Source organism: Trifolium pratense, linkage group LG5, assembly GCF_020283565.1.
Source record: "Trifolium pratense cultivar HEN17-A07 linkage group LG5, ARS_RC_1.1, whole genome shotgun sequence".
Classification (NCBI taxonomy): domain Eukaryota; kingdom Viridiplantae; phylum Streptophyta; class Magnoliopsida; order Fabales; family Fabaceae; genus Trifolium; species Trifolium pratense.
The window spans coordinates 37,939,040-37,962,385 of NC_060063.1; the positions used below are offsets into that span (position 1 = coordinate 37,939,040).

The window sequence follows — 23,346 nt, forward strand, 5'->3', positions numbered from 1 at the left end:
TTGCTTAAACCTAGCATCGTTACCAACGGCCCGTAATTAATGTTTGGACGGTTGTAACTACTTTAGTTTGTCTGGCTTGGAAATCGTTGTTTTTATCTTTTCAAGAAGTCAATCGTTGACTGGTCAATTAAGTGGGACCTTAGAAGGAGGCGATACGTAGCGGAAATAAAAGTTCGTTACATTAAGGGAAAATACAACTGGAATTCAAATAAGGGAAGGAAAGTACAACTGAAATTCAAATACGAGAATCAAATACAAGGGAAATTCAAAGTACGGAATGAATGTGGAAGCAAACATAAAACATAAAAGGAAAAGTAGGTGAGTTGAGGCTTCACTTCACAACGGGACCTCCCAACTCCTTAGCGTCAGCAACGACAATACGGTGCATCTCCTCCAAGGCCCGTTTTGCCCGCTTCGCCTTCACCACATTGTCATAAATTGGCTACAGTTCCTCCCACAATCCCTTTTACTTGTCTAGTAAGTCCATCAAGGAGTGACGCCTAGAGATCATCTTGGTCATGTCGTCTCGAATCTCGCCTTGAAGGGCCCTTTTTCTCTCCAGAAGAGGTTTCAGCTCCTTATGCAGCAATTCAAGACGGTCATCCACCCTCCTCTCTTCATTAAAGCATATTCCCAGAATTTCCTCCTGGACCGCCATGGTCTCCTTCACGATCTCAATCTGGCTATTCACATCTTCCGTCACCTCTGTGTGACATTCCTTGACATTTTCCACAACGCTAATGAAGTACGCATCAGAGGCCAACCCCTTCTGGAGGCAGAGAACGCTATCCAAAAAGCGTTTTTCCTCCTTGGTTAGCCTCCAGGAGTAGTCGTTAAGTTCTTTGACAAATTTGGAGAAATCGTCAAAGTTTTCCATTAACTCCTCCGTATCAATGCAAAGCATACGGCGTAGCCTTTTGATGACTAGCGAGGCCAGAGATTGGCCACATTCAAAGGAAGAATCTATAGCAGACATGATTTAGTAAAAATTTGCAAGTGTGATTGTTTGGAAGGTGTTGATGAAAATACAGCTCAAAGTACTGAATTTATAGGGAGAGGAGTGTACATCATGGGATACCAGAAACGAGTTAGTGGGCAGTTTTGATAGCAGTTACTCATTTCAAAACGCGGGGCAAAAGGCGTTCGCGCGAAAAACCGAAGGCACATAATGGAACGCGCATAAGAATATGGGGTACGTGTCTCCCCTCTTTCGCGACATAATAGGAACATGTGATTAAAACACTTCACCTCGTTAAGCTTCGTGCTTGGGGGGCTGTGGACCGGGCAGTGGATTAGAGGATCAAATAAGTTAGGCCCAATAAGTCCAAAAGTAACAAAGCCCAATCAAAGTGAATAGGAAGGCGAGATGGTGAGCCTATATGATGTGGCGGGACGAAACGATGTGGCGCCAAATATCTTTGAACTAGGAATCACGCCCAAAATATCTTCTTCTTTCAGAAGGTCAATTACCTAGCTTCGCGGGCAAGAAATCATCATTCTCTATCTCCTCCATGGCTTGGGGACGAAGGAAGGAATAACCACCCCTATTCTTGCGCTGGTTCGCCGGAGAAGGCGGTGGAGGCCGAAACTCCATGAGATCAAACTTGTGGAAGAAGGAAATTGTAACCTATAAATAGCTCTGTATTTTCATTGTAAAGAATCATGGTATTTTTTATCAGTCCATATTTGATAAGTTCATGTAATATCATTCATATATTATCAATAATACAACCCCCTTTGAGTGTTCACCAGAACAGTTACATTTCACATAATTGCTATGATTAACTATAAAACTATAAAATATTATATAATCCTTAAAAAAAACTATAAAATATTATATTTTTCATTCATAGTTGGCTTAATTAATCTCTAGTTCCTGAATTATTTGAGATTTTCAAATAAGTCCCCAAATTAAAATTCTTTGTAATTTAGTCTTTAAACTACTAGTATTTCTTATGATTTTATCATCAAGTTTGGTCATACAAAAATTTTATCATCAAGTTTTAGTCCCTGTTATTTTTCAAAATTTTAAACATTATTTAATCATCTCTAAACTTTGAAAGTTTTGAATAATTTTTTTCGGACATTTTTAAAATACTATAAAAAGTTTATTTACGAAACTTTAGAATTTTTTAAAATGTGAAGAATCATATATGATTTTTTTAAAAATGTTAAAAGATAAAGATAAAAAGTTACAAAACTCTGGATTGAAAATTCAAATTTTGAGTTGTTTCCTTTTCAGATTAACTTTTTACAATGTTCTAAACATGAGTGCAAAAAATCATTCGAAGATACACATTGCTCAAAAAACAGTAGTGGCTTAAACTTGTCACATTTGTTTTGGTAGATAGACAAAATGATAAGCCATTGAAAACTCACACACTGACATCGTTTGACCACACCGACATCATTTGGACCAAATTATTTTACATGACGCTCTTATTAAAAAAAAAGTGACTTAATATTAATGAAGAAAAATAGGAAAAGAAGTAGCTTTTAACCTTAAAAAAAGTTGGAACTCCGTTCATGATGTCTAACATTAGCAATTTCAACATTTCTGTTAGTTGAGCTGCAATTTGTGAATAATTTGCCACATTTTTTATTATAGGTTCAAAAAACGAAAAAATGTGTTCAATTTTTATTTTTTTTTATAATTTTATAAAACCAAAAATATATTTTTAAGCCTAAGAATTTTTTCTAAAAAAAGACTAAAATATGCACATATAGGGACAAAACTAATTTTTTTTTACGCAAATAATTTATGAGTGCGGCTTTGTTTACAACTTTTCAATATATATAGATGTGTGACACATGGCTACAATGAATCTAAGGGCTGAGATTAAAATGTTAAAATTTAATTGAAAAAAAGAAATAGAAAGAGAGAAACTGTGTTAACGTTCTCTTCGTTTTGAATCCCTTTTAATTTTGTTCACATCACTCAATTTTCTATTTTTTTGCATTCCTGAGAGGAGCCACGGCGGTGATGAGAGGAGCCACGGCGGTGATGAGAGGAGCCACGGCGGTGGCAACGGCTGAGAGGAAGAGGAACAGTCTGGATGAGGCGCTGATAGGAAAAGGGAGAAAGAAGAGAACGCCTTAATCGCAGCCCTTAGATTCGTTGTTGCTAGGGTTTTCTATTTTATGCTCGATTGTTTGCTATGGTAATTTTTTCAACTTTCTTTCCATATATTTGCATTTTGATTCTTCGTTAACACAACAATATTCATTTTCAATCTTCTGCTTCATAAATTCAAAACCCTTTTTTCTTTTCTTTTTTTATGAAAATTAGGGTATAAACCCTAAATCAAAATCCATTCAATTTGATAAAAGATATAACTTTACCCATTTTTTTTCATTTTTGATCATTCAAGAACATTCAATCTTCTGCTTCAGAAAAACTAAAAAAAAAACCTTAATCGTGCAAAAAGACAGTTTTGGGATAATTCAAGAAAATTCAATCTTCTCCTTGAAAACAGGAAACTTTAATTCAAGAAACGTTTTCTGGCCCAAAAAATTTCAATCCTCTGCTTATTGGTTTATAATCAATACCTATTGGAAATGATCAATGATGGGTTTTCGATTTTCTCATGCATCTATAATGTCTCCCTTAACTTGATATTACCTTCTAAATAGTGTGAACACAACCCGACACTGACACATATAATTACATAATTTACATTCAATTATTCCAAATTATTACCGGTGTCGACATTTCCGTGTTAGTGTCATAGCTATATCTATCTCAATGCTGATATCTTATGAAATAAAACATATATCTAGACAGACCCAAGTGAGTAAATACTGGTTTAACTAAATTTCAAATACACTTCTTTACAGGATGTAGCTGAAGAAGTTAAGCAGATTCATAATGTTATGGGAGCTGGTGTAGATGTTACCTTTGATTGTGCTGGTTTTAACAAAACCATTACTACAGCATTGAATGCTACTCAACCAGGTGGCAAAGTTTGTCTAGTTGGAATGGGACATTCCGAAATGACTGTGCCACTCACACCAGCTGCTGCAAGGTAATCAGACTTCGTCCAAAAGTATGTACCAAAGATACTTACAGGGACTAAAACTAAAGTGTTATATTAGCAGGGACTAACATCATATCATATTTAAACCAAAATTAAATAAAATGTTATATACTGACAAAATGTATATAATGTGACTATATTATAGACCTCTTTAAAATATTTACATAAATTAAGACTCCTTAGTATTTGTTTGGAATGCTGGGCACGGTCATTTTGCACTAGTTACTTATACTCTCCCAAAATCCTTGTAGGGTGCATTGCTTGCTTCATGCGTATGTCACTTTTACAATAACCACAATCAAGCCTTATCCCGCTAAGTAGGGTCGGCTACCTGGATGGAACAACACCATAATGTTTGGTTATATATATTTCTATCAAACTAATTAATCTCAAGGTTCTTCTTAATAGTTTCCCTTATTGTTTTTCCAGGTCTTGCTTCGCCTCTAGCAATTTAACTATCCCCTATATGATCTACTCTCCTTACTACAAAATCTGTAGGTCTTCTCTCCACATGTCCAAACTACTTAAGTCGAGTTTCCACCATCATTTCTACTCAAGCAATTGTCTAGATCGGTGTCTGCTTTTGTATTAAAAAAATTGTGAATTTTTATTCATAGTGATGCATGAATGTATATATATTCTGCTTTGATGACCCTTAGTCCCTAAATTCAATTATGCAACTGTGATTAATAGAAAAGTTTTGTAAGGGTTGGATGCCTCAATGACCTTTGAGAAAAATGCATTATGAATTCCTTATTCATAATGGAAAAATAGGATGGTGGCTTTAGAATTGATTTTGCATTATCAACTTAATGACCCTTGTCCCAAATGTTATATACCAATTGGAAATGTTGGAAGAACTTAATGACCCTAGTCCCTGAATATGATAGCTAGTTGTTGCCTTAATTGCTACTCAAGCAATTGTCTTGATCGGTGTCCGCTTTTCTATTAAAAAAGATTATGAATTTTTATTCATAGTGACGCATGAAAGGATATATATTCTTAATGACCCTAGTCCCTGAATATGAAAGCTAGTTGTTGCCTTAATTGCTACTCAAGCAATTGTCTAGATTGGTGTCCGCTTTTCTATTAAAAAATATTATGAATTTTTATTCATAGTGATGCATGAATGGAGACATATTCTTAATGCCCTAGTCCCTGAATGTGAAAGCTAGTTGTTGTCTTAATTGCTACTCAAGCAATTGTCTCGATCGGTGTCTGCTTTTCTATTAAAAAAAATTATAAATTTTTATTCATAGAGATGCATGAATGGATATATATTCTTAATGACCCTAGTCCCTCGTATGAAAGCTAGTTGTTGCCTAAATTGCTACTCAAGCAATTGTCTCGATTGGTGTCCGCTTTTCTATTAAAAAAAATTATGAATTTTTATTCATAGTGATGCATGAATCGATATATATTCTTAATGACCCTAGTCCCTGAATGTGAAAGCTAGTTGTTGCCTTAATTGCTACTCAAGCAATGGTGTCGATCGGCGTCTGCTTTTGTATTAAAAAAATTATGAATTTTAATTCATAGTGATGCATGAATGGATATATATTCTTAATGACCCTAGTCCCTGAATTTGAAAGCTAGTTGTTGCCTTAATTACTACTCAAGCAATTGTCTCAATCGGTGTCTGCTTTTGTATTAAAAAAAATTATGAATTATTCATAGTGATGCATGAATGGATATATATTCTTAATGACCCTAGTCCCTGAATGTGCTGAATGTGAAAGCTAGTTGTTGCCTTAATTGCTACTCAATCAATTGTCTCGATCGGTGTCTGCTTTTGTATTAAAAAAAATTATGAATTTTTATTCATAGTGATGCATGAATGGATATATATATTCTGCTTTGATGACCCTTAGTCCCTATATTCAATTTTGCAATTGCAATTAGAAGTGATTTTGCATTATGAACTTAATGACCCTTGTCCCTAATGTTAAATAAGTTTTGTAAGAGATGGATGCCTCAACGACCTTTGAGGAAAATGCATTATGAATTCATTATGAATTCTTTATTGATGATGGCTTTAGAAGTGATTTTGCATTATGAACTTAATGACCCTTGTCCCAAATGATACATAAGTTTTGTAAGGGATGGATGCCTCAATGACCGTTGAGGAAAATGCATTATGAATTCTTTATTCATAATAGAAAAGTTGGATGGTGGATTTAGAAGTGATTTTGCATTATTGACTTAATGACCCTTGTCCCAAATGTTACATAAGTTTTGTAAGGGATGGATGCCTCAATGACCATTGAGGAAAATGCATTATGATTTCTTTATTCATAATAGAAAAGTTGGATGGTGGCTTTAGAATTGATTTTGCATTATTGACTTAATGACCCTTGTCCCAAATGTTACATAAGTTTTGTAAGGGATGGATGCCTCAATGACCATTGAGGAAAATGCATTATGAATTCTTTATTCATAATGGAAAAGTTCGATGGTGGCTTTAGAAGTGATTTTGCATTATGGACTTAATGACCCTTGTCCCAAATGTTACATAAGTTTTGCAGGGTATGGATGCCTCAATGACCTTTCTGGAAAATGCATTATGAATTCTTTATTCATAATGGAAAAGTTCGATGGTAGCTTTCAAAGCAAAGCAATTTTAATATGAAATTTTACTCAAAATGTGGATGGTGTCGGTTGTCTTTTTATGATCGTAATTGTGTAACTGTCACTAGTGGTATGGTATACATGTTCAAGATTCTAATAGCAACCATGTATTCTACCAAATTACCACACTACATCCCATTTTAATGGTATGACGTGGAGAACTGGTTAATTCTTATTGGATGTCAGTGTAACATTAATTTACACTGACAAAACATATCCAATAAACTCAAATTGAAAGTTGAACTGTGGGAATTTTCATCAGCGGCAGATTGCCGAAGGCCAAAAATCTGCCAACCACACCAAAGTGGCAACGTCATTTATAGCGGTTGTCCAAAAATCTGTCACGCTACGGTGGTGCCATCGGCCGTATTCAACAACACTGACTCCAAGTACATTGATTGTGCCAACTTCGTCATTAATCGACTGCAAAGAATCCAAATGTAATATTTATGTTAAATCATTGGATTACTTAATTTTTTATGTTTGAAGGACCCCATGATGTCAGAATTAGAATGATAGCTGTTGGAATATATGGGAGTGATGTTCACTACCTCAAGGTAGATATTGTTACCGTTACATCCGATTTCAATATTCGACAAAAAAATATAAATCCGATTTCAATTTCCAACATAATCTGTATTCTGTTATTTCCTGCACTTATCCATGTTCTGTCTAGTAAACAGTTTGAATTTTTATTGGATTATTTGTATTACTTTAAGACAATGAGATTGCAGATTTTATAGTTAAAGAACCGATGGTTATTGGTTACTAGTGTGCTGGGATCATAGAAGAAGTCGGTAGTCAGATACAGACTTTGGTGCCTGGTGACCGTGTGGCGATCGAGCCTGGGATCAGCTGTTGGCCTTGTGACCATTGCAAACTTGGTCGATATAATCTTTGCCCTGAGATGAAGTTTTTTGCTACTCCACCAGTTCATGGTTCCTTGGCTAATCAGGTTTGTTGAAAAATTCACAACTTCTCAAAGTATTTCCTTTGCATGGTTACGTTCAAGGTTGCGGTTATGTTGCAAACCTTTGTACTACAGAAAAATGTGACAGGTGCCGGTGCAATTGTGGTTGTGGTATGATTGTGGACACAATTTTGTTAAATTGGAAGAGCATTCAATCTTCTGCTTGAAAACAGGAAACTTTAATTCAAGAAACGTGTTTTGTCCCAAAAACTTTCAATCTTCTGCCTATTGGTTTATAATCAATACCTATTGGAAATGATCAATGACGGGTATTCGATTTTTTCATTCTTGATTATTCAAATACTTTCAAATTTCTGCATCAATAAAAAGTGAAATTTCAAATTTTTTAATGGATTGGATGTCTTGATGCCTAAAAAATGTTGGATAAATTACTTAATGACCCTAGTCCCTGAATGTGAAAGCTAGTTGTTGCCTTAATTGCTACTCAAGCAATTGTCTCTATCGGTGCCCGTTTTTCTATTAAAAAAATTATGAATTTTTATTCATAGTAATGCATGAATGGGTATATATTCTGTTTTGATGATCCTTAGTCCCTAAATTCAATTATGCAACTGCGATTAATGGAAAAGTTTTGTAAGGGTTGGATGCCTAAATGACCTTTTAGAAAAATCCATTATGAATTCTTTATTCAATTCATAATGAAAAAATAGGATGGTGGCTTTAGAATTGATTTTGCATTATGAACTTAATGACCCTTGTCCCAAATGTTATATACGTTCGAAATGTTGGATGAACTTAATGACCCTAGTCCCTGACTATGAAAGCTAGTTGTTGCCTTAATTGCTACTCAAGCAATTGTCTCGATCGGTGTCCGCTTTTCTATTAAAATAAACTATGAATTTTTATTCATAGTGATGCATGAATGGATATATATTCTTAATGACCCTAGTCCCTGAATATGAAAGCTAGTTGTTGCCTTAATTGCTACAATTGGTGTCCACTTTTCTATTAAATTTTTTTTTATTCATAGCGATGCATGAATGGAGACATATTCTTAATGACCCCAGTTCTTGAATGTGAAAGCTAGTTGTTGCCTTAATTGCTACTCAAGCAATTGTCTATATAGGTTTCCGCTTTTCTATTAAAAAATATTCTGAATTTTCATCAATAATAATGCATGAATGGGTACAGATTCTGCTTTGATGACCCTTAGTTCTTAAATTCAATTATGCAACTGCAATTAATGGAAAAGTTTTGTAAGGGTTGGATGCCTCAATGACCTTTGAGAAAAAATGCATTATGAATTCTTTATTCATAATAGAAAAATAGGATGGTGGCTTTAGAATTGATTTTGCATTATGAACTTAATGACCCTTGTCCCAAATGTTACATACGTTGGAAATGTTGGATGAACTTAATGACCCTAGTCCCTGAATATGAAAGCTAGTTTGTGCAAAAACCTCACTTCTCTAATATCAAGCTTCTAAGTTAGAGGTTGGAGAAGAGTTTGAGTGATTAAGAAAAATGGGTAAAGGTGGAATGTCACTTGATGATGATCATGTTTATCAACAGAACATGGCTGCTTGGCTTGTTGGTTTAAACACTCTCAAGATTCAACCTTTCAATCTTCCTTCTATTGGTATTCTTCTTAATTTTCCCATATAAATTTCATTCTATTACTATTATTATTGTTCTTATTGTATTGATTAAAATATATGATTCAACATTCTATAGCATGGTTTGGATTAAGTTCATTCTTAAAAATTTGGGATTTGTATTTTCTGTAGTTGAAAAATTAATCAAGTTTACACAGTCAAGTAATTCTGAACTTTGGATTAATTAATAAATTGGATTCGAAATTTGGGAATGGTTTTCGGATTAAGTTCATCTTTAAAAAATTTGGGATTTGGATTCTCTTTAGTTGATAAAAAAATAATGATATTTACACAGTCAAGCAATTCATAAATTTGATCAATTAATATATCGGATTCAAAATTCAAAGAGAAAATAGGATACACACTCACGGTGTAAAATTATTGTACACTGTCATCCAATAGCAATCATGTATTCCGCCAAATCACCCCACTAAATCCCACTTTAATGGTATGACGTGGATAAATGATTGATTCCTATACTGACAAAGCATATCCATTAAACTCAAATTGAAACTTGAATTGTGAGAAATTTCATCGACGGCAGATTGCCGAAGGGCAGAAATCTGCCAAACACACCAACGTCGCCTATAGTGGTTGACCAAAAATATGTCATGCTACGGTGGTGCTATCGCCCGTATTTAACAACACTGATTCTGAGTACGGTTTGGATTGATTGTGCCAACTTCGTCATTAATCGACTGCAGAGAATCCAAATGTAATATTTATGTTAAATCATTGGCTTACTTCATTTTTTATGGGAGAGGATTGTCTCCATTGACATTACTCTCCCATTAAATCTACACCATTGATTTTATTTTTTTAAAAGTGATTGAGCATGACAAAAAAAAATGAAGGGTGGATATCAACACTGGATTTTCTCCAGTGAGATATCCACGGGAGACAATCCTCTCCCATTTTTTATGTTTGAAGGACCACATGATGTCAGAATTAGAATGAAAGCTGTTGGAATCTGTGGGAGTGATGTTTACTACCTCAAGGTAGATATTGTTACTGTTACATCTGATTTCAATATTCGACAAAAAAATATAAATCCGATTTCAATTTCCAACATAATCTGTATTCTGTTATTTCCTGCACTTACGATGTTCTGTCTAGTAAACAGTTTCAATTTTTATTGGATTATTTGTATTACTTTCAGACAATGAGATGTGCAGATTTTATAGTTAAAGATCCGATGGTTATTGGTCACGAGTGTGCTGGGATCATAGAAGAAGTCGGTAGTCAGGTACAGACTTTGGTGCCTGGTGATCGTGTGGCGATGTGGCCATTGCAAACTTGGTTGATATAATCTTTGCACTGAGATGAAGTTTTTTGCTACTCCACCAGTTCATGGTTCCTTGGCTAATCAGGTTTGTTGAAGAAATTCGCAACTTCTCAAAGTATTTCCTATGCATGGTTTGTGGTTCCGGACACCGCAAAAACTTTATATTGCAATTGCGGTTTCTGACCGCAATTAAAACCATTGATCTTTGTCCAAATGGAAGTTTATTTTTCATTTCTAAATATAAGAATTGTCGAGGAACGATGACAGTATGAAGTTAAAACTCGCATTCAAGTAAGGTATCATCAGGATGCAAAACAGGATTATCTTTATCTGCAGAATATTAAAAGAACTTTACAAATATTGTTAAAATAAAAAATTCAGCATAATGAATGACTCACATCAACCAATAGTAGCATTGTTCATCTTAGCACTTGATTCTACAATTGTTCTATATATAAATGTATAGTCAGTGGAAGAATATATTTTGAAATTAAGTTATACCCTACAATTGATTATTCAATTGTTCTTATAATGTCTTCTGGTGAATTGATCGTTTTATGCAATCCATATATTCTGCAGTGAACCCTAATTCAGCCTATAGATACCCTTTTCGGAGCTCTTTAAGTACCACGTTGTCATAACACTTATCCACATTACTCAAATGATAATGTTGAACACCGGTCTCATATGCCAGTACTTGTATATATGCATATCACATACATTATCTAACAATATTTGTCTACGGTTAAATCAAATAAAACCATGTTTGAGTTAGAATTTCTGTTTCCAGATAGTACATCCAGCAGACCTATGTTTCCAGATAAATGTGAGTTTGGAGGAAGGGGCAATGTGTGAACCATTAAGTGTCAGCGTTCATGCGTGTAGGTGAGCTAATATCGGACCAGAAACAAATGTGGTGATTATGGGAGCAGGACCTATCAGACTTGTTACAATGCTTTCAGCTCGCGCTTTTGGTGCACCTAGGATTGTCGTTGTGGATGTGGACGACCATCGTTTATCTGTTGCAAAAAGTCTCGGTGCAGATGATATTGTTAAAGTTTCAACAAACATTCAGGTATTTTCAATCAAAAGTTCGTTGTTAAAAATTTGGGATTTGGATTCTCTTTAGTTGATAAAAAATAATGATGTTTACACAGTCAAGCAATTCATAACTTGGGAATTTGGATCAATTAATATATTAGATTCAAAGAGGAAAGAGGATACGCACTATGATCCAATAGCAACCATGTATTCTGTCAAATCACTTCACTACATCCCACTTTAATGGTATGACGTGGAGAAATAGTTGATTCCTATCGGATGCCAGTGTAAAATTAATTTACACTGACAGAGCATATCCATTAAACTCAAATTAAAACTTGAACTGTGGGAAATTTTGACTACGGCAGATTACCGAAGGCCAAAATCTGCCAAACACATCGACGTCGCCTATAGCGATTGACCAAAAATCTGTCACGCTATGGTGGTGCCATTGCCCGTATTTAACAACACTGACACTGAGTACGGTTTGGGTTGATTGTGCCAAAATTGTCATTAATCAACTGCAGAGAATCCAAATGTAATATTTATGTTAAATCATTAGCTTACTTCGTTTTGTATGTTTGAAGGACCCGATGATATCAGAATTAGAGTGAAAGCGGTTGGAATATGTGGGAGTGATGTTCACTACCTCAAGGTTGATATTGTTACTGTTACATCCGATTTTCGATATTTAAAAATAAATAAAATATACATTTAGATTCGGTGAGTTTGATGATCTTAATCTGGAAGTGATTTCCTACATAATCTGTATTCTGTAATTTTCATTCAAGATGTTATCTCCTGCACTTATCTATGTAGTATTTTATTACTTTCAGACAATGAGATGTGCCGATTTTATAGTTAAAGAACTGATGGTTATTGGTCATGAGTGTGCTGGGATCATAGACGAAGTCGGTAGTCAGGTACAGAGTTTGGTGCCTGGTGCCCGTGTGGCGATCGAGCCTGGGATCAGTTGTTGGCATTGTGACCATTGCAAACTTGGTCGATATAATCTTTGCCCTGAGATGAAGTTTTTTGCTACTCCACCAGTTCATGGTTCCTTGGCTAATCAGGTTTTTTGAAAAAATTCACAACATCTCAAAGTATTTCCTCTGCATGGTCGAGATTGTGGTTCCGGTTATGTTTCTCTTGAATGAAATGGTTGAATTGCTTGAAGGACTAAGCCCTCAGCCTGTTGTATTTATAATCAAAAGTATACAATCAAGATCCCCAAATTATAGGGATAATAATAAGTGCTAACAACATAAAGATGTAAACAAAATATCACATAATAGTAATAAAGGAAACTAAATCATGGCAATATCTCAACACTCCCCCTCAAGCTGGTGCATATTTATCATTGCATCAAGCTTGGTACATATATAAGATATTTGCGGACCTCTGAAGCTGGTGCATATATATCATATGCATCAAGCTTGGTACATATATAAGATATTCGCGGACCTCTGAGAGACTTGGTGAAAATATCAGCCAATTGATCATTAGAGTTCACAAAAGATGTAACGATCTGCCCAGAAAGAATCTTCTCACGGATAGTGACGATCAATCTCTATGTGTTTTGTCCGCTCATGAAAGACTGGATTAGATGCAATATGTAAGGTTGCCTGGTTATCACAAATGAGACTCATTGACTCAATCTTGCAAAATTTTAATTCGTCAAGATGTTGTTTCAACCAAATAAGCTCACATGTGGTGAGAGCCATAGCTCGGTATTCGGCCTCACTACTAGAAAAATCGCCTTTAGCGACCGATTTACATCAAAATCGGTCTTTAAATTCATTAGCGACCGAATTAGCGACCATCTAAAATCAGCATCAACGACCCTGGTCGCTGATCAGTTGTGACCACACAACGACCGATTTTGTAGCCACCGTATTAGCGACCCATGTTGGAGACCGAAATAGTGACCGAAATCAGAGACTGGCTTAGAGACTAAGTTTGCGACAACGGTTGCAACGAATTGTCCGACGCTCTAGCGACTGATTTAGTGACTGATTAGAGCGACCAATGTAGTGACCAATTTGAAAATAATTTCTCTGCTCATTGCGACCGATTTGAAAATAATTTCTCTGCTGATTGCGACCGATTTAGTGACGCTGTGTGGAAAATTCGGTCTCTATTTCAGTCTCTAATATTTTTTTGTTAATTATTATTATTATTGATTTACAATATCAGGAAAGCAATTTTTGGATTCGAATTTAATATCTCAAACTATTTCATACACACCAAACAATTAAAATGCACACAACAATATGAACATAATATAAATATCATAAATATAAAATTATGATACATAAAAAGAATCTATCATATTACATTAAATCCATACCTAGACTAACTTAGCATAATATTAAGCACTTTATGCTTAACTAATTTTTTTTGTGTGTCTATAGTCGGTATTATAAATAAATCTCCTATAAATATATGTATTGATCGTTCTAGAGGCTGTAATCCACATGCTCCATGATATACATTCTTGATACCATGACTGCACTTACCTGCACAAAAAGTTAAGTCATTCAACAAGTTAATTTTTAATCAATAACAATACAATTTGGTTCCTACCCATTGCACTTGAATGTAAGAGAATGAACTTTTGTTATGATAAAGGGTAATAAAACCACCTTCATTATTGAATGGTACCTTCCTATCAAATGACTTTAGATCCCTTGAAAGTTGTTTGACTTTATTGCTGCCTCTTATGAGCAAGAACTTTCTGTTACCCTGTTCTTCACTTATCATATCATCATCTTTCTGTTTTAGTAACTCAATACATAAGCAAAAAAACAATTTCTCCCAATTGCTAAGAGAAGAGATATAAAACTAATTAAATGACAGATAAAGGAAAAAAACTTTAATTTCACATACCGTTTGATGGTTCACGGTATTACCTTTAGGAATTTTGGCAGCATCTTTAACAAGCTCCGTCCCAACACACGTCATGCCAGAAGATAGAATAAAGTAAACACATATTTTCAGAAAATTTGTAACTCCTTTCTGAATCTGCAATAAACCAAAAGATAGAATAGAGTAAAAATAGTAACATATAAACTTGTAGCAGAGACAACACATGAACAAGAGTATGTAAAAATTAAATACCTCGAAGGGAGAGAAAGTCATAACAATTGTTTTATTACATGCTGATAGGAATGTGGATCAGAATGAGGTGGGCCTTGAAATAGGGCCCAAACCAAGAGTATGGAGAGTATATCAAAGAAAGAAAAGCAAGGTAAATGTGAATGATGACGTGGCGCAGGAATGAAGGAAAAGCATGTGATGGATGGTTATATATAGTGGAGTCAGAGAATAATGATTTTTATCCTAGAATTCTGTTATTTTGGGTGGGGTCACTTTGTTGGTGACTTAGGAGGCACTTGGTGCTTACAGGGCTGTTAGCATTTGCTGATAGTTTGTTTCCTTCTTTTATGCTATTTGCAAGTTTGTATCGAACCTTCCATATTATTAATAAAAGCTTTATTTCCTATTTTCATTCCTTACATACTGTTACATTCATCAAATTACACAGAGATCTATCAATTGGTCCGACCTGCCGGATCAATTATTCACCATTATAACCATTCGTAGATGCCAAAGAAGAGTTCTAAGCCAACAATGGGAGATTGTATCGATGTGTTGGAAGAACAAGTGATGAACGTTCAAGTTACACTTGAGAAATTCGCTAAGCAATTAAACGATCAGGGCGAAAAATTCTCACAACAGATGCTTGACCAGAGCAAGTTCTTGAGTGAACTGAGCAAACAGTTTGGTTCATTGAGAGAGGTGAATTCCGGCGGAAGCGTGAACTCTGTTGGTGATCAATCACAGGGGGAATCGCGTTTGTCTGGAAAGAAGGTCAAGTTACCGGTGTTTGACGGAGAAGATCCAGTCGCTTGGATCACGAGGGCTGAGATCTATTTTGACGTTCAGAACACTATGGATGAAATGCGTGTTAAGCTAGCGCGATTAAGCATGGAGGGAGCAACCATTCACTGGTTCAATCTCTTGCGTGAAACAGAGGATGATCTGACTTGGGAGAAATTAAAAAGGGCGTTAATCGCACGATATGGAGGCCGTAGGCTGGAAAATCCATTTGAGGAGCTAGCAACGCTGAAGCAGAGTGGGAGTGTGGAGGAATACGTTGAGGCGTTTGAGTTGTTATCGTCTCAAGTGGGTCGACTCCCTGAGGAACAATATTTGGGGTATTTTATGAGTGGTTTGAAACCACAAATTCGACGGAGGGTTCGTACCTTGAATCCTTTAAGTCGTATGCAGATGATGAGAATCGCGAAGGACGTCGAAGATGAATTGAAAGAAGTTGATGAAGATGAAGGGAGGGGTATGAGTAAAAAGGGGGTGCAAGATCGTGGAATTAAAAATGAGTGGGCCGGGTCAATGAATAAAGGGAGATATGGGCCTAACCCGAACCGACCCGCTAATTCGGGTTTGTCAAACCTAAATCAGAAATTGGGATCGACGGGATCTAACTCAAATTCCAGTTCTTCAATGGCTTCCACAGGACGAAGCGGTCCTTGGAAGGGCATCCGGAGTTTTCAAAACAATGAAATCGTAGAAAGGCGTGCTAAGGGTCTTTGTTTCAAATGCGGAGAACGGTGGCATCCGACGATGCATAAATGTCCAGAGAAGGCTCTTCGAGTTCTGATTCTGGGTGAGGGCGAGACGATGAATGAGGATGGAGAAATTATTTCTCTAGAGGAAGAGGTGTCTGAGGAGGAGGAAGAAGTTGAGGTAGAGTGTAAGTCTCTTGGAGTGCTGGGAAGCATGAATGGCTATCGCACGATGAAGATTGAAGGGAAGGTGGAAGATGTGGATGTGTTAGTACTCATTGATAGTGGAGCAAGCCACAATTTCATCTCACCTCAAATTTCTACTGCGTTAGGTTTGAGTGTTTCTCCAATAGCAGAAAAATCTATCAAATTAGGTGACGGTCACAAAATTGTTTCTAAGGGAATGTGTAAGGGAGTCAAAATTCAACTGGGACCTTTGGAGGTGGTGGTAGATGCGCTGGTACTAGAGTTGGGAGGTTTAGATATGGTGCTGGGAGTTGCTTGGTTGAGTACTCTGGGCAAAGTGGTGATGGATTGGAGAACCTTGTCTATGCAGTTTTGGCAGGACAAAAAGGAGGTGAAATTACAAGGACAGGGTAGCAAACCTGAAGGCTATTTAAATACCTTCTTAGAAGACAAACAGTGTAAGATGGGTGCTGAGATGTGGTGGTCTCTGCAACAAACAGAGAAAGAAAGTTCAAGTGAAATACCTTCTGATTTAGAAGAGATTCTGCAGCAATTTCATGAAGTCTTCAAGGATGAAATTCAATTACCTCCGGAAAGATCTCAAGTGCATCACATTAAATTGTTTCCCGGTCATGGAGCAATTAATGTCAGGCCATATAGATACCCTCACCATCAAAAGGAGGAAATAGAAAGACAAGTAGCTGAGTTACTCAATGCTGGTGTGATCAGACAAAGTATGAGTGAATATTCAAGCCCTGTGATTCTGGTGAAAAAGAAAGACAAGAGTTGGAGGATGTGTGTGGATTATAGAGCTCTAAATAAAGCAACAATTTCAGATAAGTACCCTATTCCCATTGTAGATGAGTTGCTTGATGAGTTGTATGGTTCAAATATTTTTTCCAAAATAGACCTTAAATCTGGTTATCACCAAATTAGAGTACATGATGATGACATACACAAAACAGCTTTTAGAACACACAACGGCCACTATGAGTATTTAGTCATGCCTTTTGGACTAATGAACGCTCCAGCCACTTTTCAATCCACCATGAATGACATCTTCAGACCTTTTTTGAGAAAATTTGTCCTGGTATTTTTTGATGACATTTTGATATATAGTAAGAATGTGAAAGAACACCAGACACATTTGCATCAAGTCCTCTCTATTTTGTTGTCAAACCAATTTGTAGCAAATAAGGCTAAGTGTAAGTTTGGCTGTAAACAGATAGATTATCTTGGACACATTATATCAGGAGAAGGAGTTTCTGTAGACCCTGAAAAAATCAAATGTATGTTAGAGTGGCCTGAACCAAAAAATGTCAAGGGAGTACGGGGTTTCCTTGGTTTGACAGGGTACTATAGGAAGTTCATCAGAAATTATGGAAAACTAGCTAAACCTTTGACTGAATTGACTAAGAAGGATAGCTTTGTGTGGGGGTCAGAAGCTACAATTGCTTTTAATGTTCTGAAACAAATTATGACATCACCTCCTGTTCTAGTACTTCCCAATTTTGAAATACCATTTGAAGTGGAATGTGATGCATCAGGCAGGGGAATAGGTGCAGTGCTTATGCAACAGAGGAAACCTATAGCATTTTTCAGCAAAGCTCTGTCTGAAGGCAACTTAGCCAAATCAATTTATGAAAAGGAATTGATGGCCTTAGTTTTGTGTATTCAGCATTGGAGGCATTATCTTTTGGGTAAACAATTCACAGTTTACACAGATCATAAAAGTCTCAAACATTTTCTCCAACAACGTATCACCTCTCCTGATCAGCAAGGATGGCTAGCAAAGTTACTAGGGTATCAATTTGAAGTCAAATTCAAGCCAGGCATGGAGAATAAGGCAGCTGATGCACTGTCTAGATGCTATGATGATATTGAGCTTAAGACTTTATTGTCTTATCCTCAATGGGTGGATAGCAAGAAACTACTAGATGAAGTTCATAATGATACTGAAATTCAAAAACTGATTCAAGAATTACAAACGAATCCTGATGCTAAACCTGGTTTTGCTGTCAAACATGGTGTGTTGTTTTATCATGACAGGTTAGCGTTGTCATCCAAATCTCCCTCCATTCCTTTATTGTTAGAAGAATTTCATAGTACTCCATCTGGGGGTCATTCTGGATTCCTTCGAACATATAGAAGATTGGCAGACACTCTGTATTGGGTAGGGATGCAGAAAAGTGTAAGAAACTTTGTTAGAGCTTGTGAAACTTGTCAGAGGAAGAAGTATTCTGCTACTACTCCTGGTGGTTCGTTACAGCCCCTGCCTATTCCCAATGCCATCTGGGAAGACTTATCCTTAGACTTCATTACTGGCCTTCCGAAATCTAAAGGATATGATGCTGTATTGGTGGTTGTAGATAGGTTGTCTAAGTACAGCCATTTTATCTTGTTGAAGCATCCATATACAGCAAAATCCATTGCTGAACTTTTTGCTAAAGAAGTAGTGCGCCTCCATGGAATTCCAAAATCACTCATCAGTGATAGGGATCCAATTTTTGTTAGTCATTTCTGGCTGGAACTGTTTAAGATGCAGGGAACCAAATTGAAGATGAGCTCATCTTACCATCCAGAAACGGATGGACAAACTGAAGTGATAAATAGATGTTTAGAAAGCTATCTGCGATGTTTTGCTTCTGATCAGCCAAAATCTTGGTCACAATGGATTCCTTGGGCAGAATATTGGTATAATTCTACTTACCATATCTCTATTGGTAAGACTCCTTTTGAAGCTGTTTATGGTAGACCTCCTCCCACTATATTGAGGTTTTTATCCAATGAGACAAAGGTGGCTGCTGTGGCTATGGAACTTTCTGACAGAGACGAAGCTTTGCAACAACTTAAACTTCATCTTTTAAAAGCTCAAGAGCAGATGGCTAGTTATGCAAACAAGAAGAGAAGAGACTTATCCTTTGAAGTTGGAGAATGGGTGTTTCCTAAACTAAGGCCTCACAGGCAGCAATCAGTGGTACGAAGGATTAATCAAAAGCTTGCTGCACGTTTTTATGGTCCTTTTAAAATTATAGCTAAAGTGGGGCTTGTTGCTTACCAATTACAATTGCCAGCACAGTCTAAAATACATTCAGTTTTTCATGTGTCCTTGTTAAAGAAGGCTGTGGGAGACTACCAAGTACAAGGGGAATTACCAAAAGATATGGAGGTAAGTGATGACATATCTGTGTACCCTGAGGCAGTGGTAGGGTCTCGGCTGACAGTCAAGGAAGGGATGACAGTAAAACAAAGCTTGATTAAATGGAAGGACAAATCTATGGATGATGTCACATGGGAGGACAATGAATTTCTGCAAGGACAGTTTCCTACTTTTAGGCTTGAGGACAAGGCTTTATTTAAGGAGGAAGGCATTGATAGGAATGTGGATCAGAATGAGGTGGGCCTTGAAATAGGGCCCAAACCAAGAGTATGGAGAGTATATCAAAGAAAGAAAAGCAAGGTAAATGTGAATGATGACGTGGCGCAGGAATGAAGGAAAAGCATGTGATGGATGGTTATATATAGTGGAGTCAGAGAATAATGATTTTTATCCTAGAATTCTGTTATTTTGGGTGGGGTCACTTTGTTGGTGACTTAGGAGGCACTTGGTGCTTACAGGGCTGTTAGCATTTGCTGATAGTTTGTTTCCTTCTTTTATGCTATTTGCAAGTTTGTATCGAACCTTCCATATTATTAATAAAAGCTTTATTTCCTATTTTCATTCCTTACATACTGTTACATTCATCAAATTACACAGAGATCTATCACGTGCATTAGCATTACTTCCTCTAGACGCCATAGTCTTCATTTTGGCTTTAACATGGAAATGAACCATTACTGATAAAACTCATCAGAGAAGACATCTATAGGGGAAGTACCTAGCGTGGCCTACCACAATTCAGTATCAGATTCAAGTGTATCCATCAGATTCCAAATCCGTTTTCTAGATCAACAAAATATTATTATAATTGGTTTCAGAAATTGAAGTGGAAAGTAGCGTCTTACTGATATCACAAAAGAGAGATTTGAACAAGAATTGAATATTTTACTACCAGAGAAGCAATGATAATTAGATTAGAAGAACTTAATAAGTCTTGTTTATGTAATTAGCATGAAGTTGAAAAAGCTAATAGGACAAACAAACTTAAAGGAATGAGTTGATTAAATTGAGGGTAACTTCTGAAAATCAATAACAAACATACAATAAAAATTCAGTCATGTGGTGCGTCTAGATGTTTCTATCATCCCCTTGCAACTGATCCAAAGGTATGTTGCAGCAGCAAAGTGAAGAAAGAGAACGTACAAAATCCTTAAAATCTTAACAATGAATTGAATAAAAAAATAATATCCAAGTAACTTCTAATTTCATAGTTTCAACAAAGAGATAAGATAGAGCAATAGAAATAAAAAGTGCGGCAGAGCACATGTAAGCAACCAATGGCTAGAATTTAAGGCACACAAGATATATGAAACTATCACACTCAATAAAGAAGTGATACTCTAGCAACACCAGCCAAACTCCAAAACCATATAATTAAAGTAACACAATTAAGACTCTGCAAAAGCCTCAAATAACAGACACAGCTCACAAACATATTAGAATGCCACCCATGAATTGGTACTTGTTAGATATCTACAACTCCTTGAATAAGCTTCATAAGTAAAAGTCAAATATGAAAGTTTATTAATCCTAATTATACAGAATTCTTTAGCCACTTCCAATTAAATTTATTCCTCTTTTATTGGTATGCATTCAATCAATGTACAAACTCTAGCTATAAATTAAGGAATGACCATTGAGTAATACATGAGATTCTTTGAAAAAAGATAAGGAATGGTGAAAATGTACAGAGATTTTATTGTGTATATATTATTTATTATATATATATGATTTGCATATGTACTAATTACAAAACTGAATAATAGCACACCATTTGGACGATAGCAGGCTGAAAGCAAACACAAAATACCAAAAAACAGATCAACTTCTAAATTGCAGTGAATTTACAAACAATCACATAATGGAAAAATTCATGGAAATGGTGGGTTCTTCCCTCCCTTGGACTCCTGACCACATGAGTCGGGAATCGAACTCCTGACCACATGCTTAAGGGGATCAAGACCCTTACCACTTGGACCAATTCATTGTTGGTAAAATCATATTTTTTATACGTCTTACTAAAGATACTATAAATATAAGTATTTTTTGCTACAACCAACTCCAAAAAGTCATTTGCTAGGTTATTTTTTGCCACAACCAACTCACAAAGTCATTTGCTAAGGTACTCAAAAATGGCTCCCAAAACAAACTTAATATTCGAAATCAACAAAGTTAGTGAGAGTTTGAACGTTGTTATTCATGTAATTTGGATGTGGTTGGTTCGTTATGTTTCAAGCAACGATGACCTATTTTCTTTGTATAAGAATTTTTGTATTGTTCAAGCAACAATGGATTCCACCGTAAGAATTTTTGTATAATAAGTTTAATTTTCATTCACACTACTTCTCGGGTTTTTTTATGTATTATATTAACAAATTGTTGTATTGTTCAGGGTAAAAAAAAAATACACAGTACAATTGTTGTATTGTCCCATTTAATAATGAGGTATGAATGTCATGTTAATGTTTTGAGTATGGTAACAAATTCAATTCAATAAAGTATTTGTTCAAATATGTCAGCAAGGAACCTGATGAGCAACTATTGGTGTATCTACGAAGTGGTATATTGAGTTTTTTTCTTCAGTTTTTTTCTTTTTTTTATGTAATTTCTTCTATTCTTGCTTTTTCATCAAGTAACTTCATTCCTTAGGTATTTTTCATGCTTTGGCTATCAAAACACTGCTAAAATAACTAAAAACTATCTAAAAATATCATAGAAATTGATGTCATCAACGATATACTCGTGCACTCGCGAGTGTATAAAGTTTTTGGCGCTGTTGTCGGGGACTTGTTGAAGGTTGGGGGTATCATTTTTTTTCTTCGTTATAGTCTTTTTATTGAAAAACCGAAAATATATATAATTGTGGCTAACTCTTTCCATAACTCTTTTTTTTTCAATTATTCCGGTTTACACTTGTTACCGGAAAACATAGGGCAAGTGTTTCGAAAATGTTCAGGTTTGCCATGGTTAAACCGTGACTAAATGTCCAAAACTCTTTTTTTTTAAAAAAAGGTGTAAAATGAGAATATTAGTTTATTTGTAGGGGTAAAGGGTTAAATGTAAAGGTAGAAGGAAAAAAATTTCACATTTAAATTCGGATTTTTTCAGGCCGAACTAAAAAGTCCTAAAAAAATCATGCTAATATTTTAAGACTCAAACTCTACATTTATTTTGATTTGACGAGACCGATCATTTGGCTAGCCTATTTCAACGGTTCTACATGCAATTGAGGCAAAAACAACTTAAACCAAACTCAATCTAAAATATTTTTCTATATATCTAATTGATGCATATGTCACAATTATAAACCAAAAAATCATTTTTTATGTTCGATAAATAATTTATGCATTTATTTATGTTATAAACCAAATATATACTCCCTCCGGTCCTATATATAAGAAACATTTCACTTTTTAGATTTATTGTAAAATTGATGTATTTAGACTATATTATTATCTAGATGTATCAATTTTACAAAGAATTTAAAAAGTCAATTTTTTCTTATATATAGGACTAGAGGGAGTATTAAAGTATTGTCAAAACTCAAAAGTTAACAAAGACATTGAACTCAATCACTCAAGTGTTTAATGAATTTTTCTTGGAACAAATTGTTTAGGAGAAACCAAATTTAATTTTTGTAGGAAAGATTTTTTATCAGACTTTACTTTTCACACGGCTGAACTCCAGATTATTGGATCTCATTCTTTGATACAAAGACACAAAGGTTAAAAAAAAAAATCAAAGGTTTAAAAAACAGAAAAAATTGTTAGAGGTAAGGTTAACTACCTGTTACCTGGAATCAAGTGTCTATGGCATTTTTGGTAAGTTAAATAAGCT

At 35.5% G+C, this 23,346-nt stretch overlaps 1 long non-coding RNA gene and 1 pseudogene across 1 annotated transcript; one reads left to right on the forward strand and one right to left on the reverse strand.

The window, feature by feature from the left end:
• Positions 1 to 2,905: 2,905 nt before the first annotated feature.
• LOC123883724 lies at positions 2,906 to 12,343 on the forward strand (annotated as a pseudogene).
• Positions 12,344 to 14,323: 1,980 nt separating this feature from the next.
• LOC123883725 lies at positions 14,324 to 14,731 on the reverse strand. The gene is made up of 2 exons (XR_006800417.1): positions 14,698 to 14,731; positions 14,324 to 14,601 (listed from the first exon to the last, which is right to left on the reverse strand). It is a non-coding gene; the product is annotated as an uncharacterized LOC123883725 (long non-coding RNA).
• Positions 14,732 to 23,346: the final 8,615 nt, after the last annotated feature.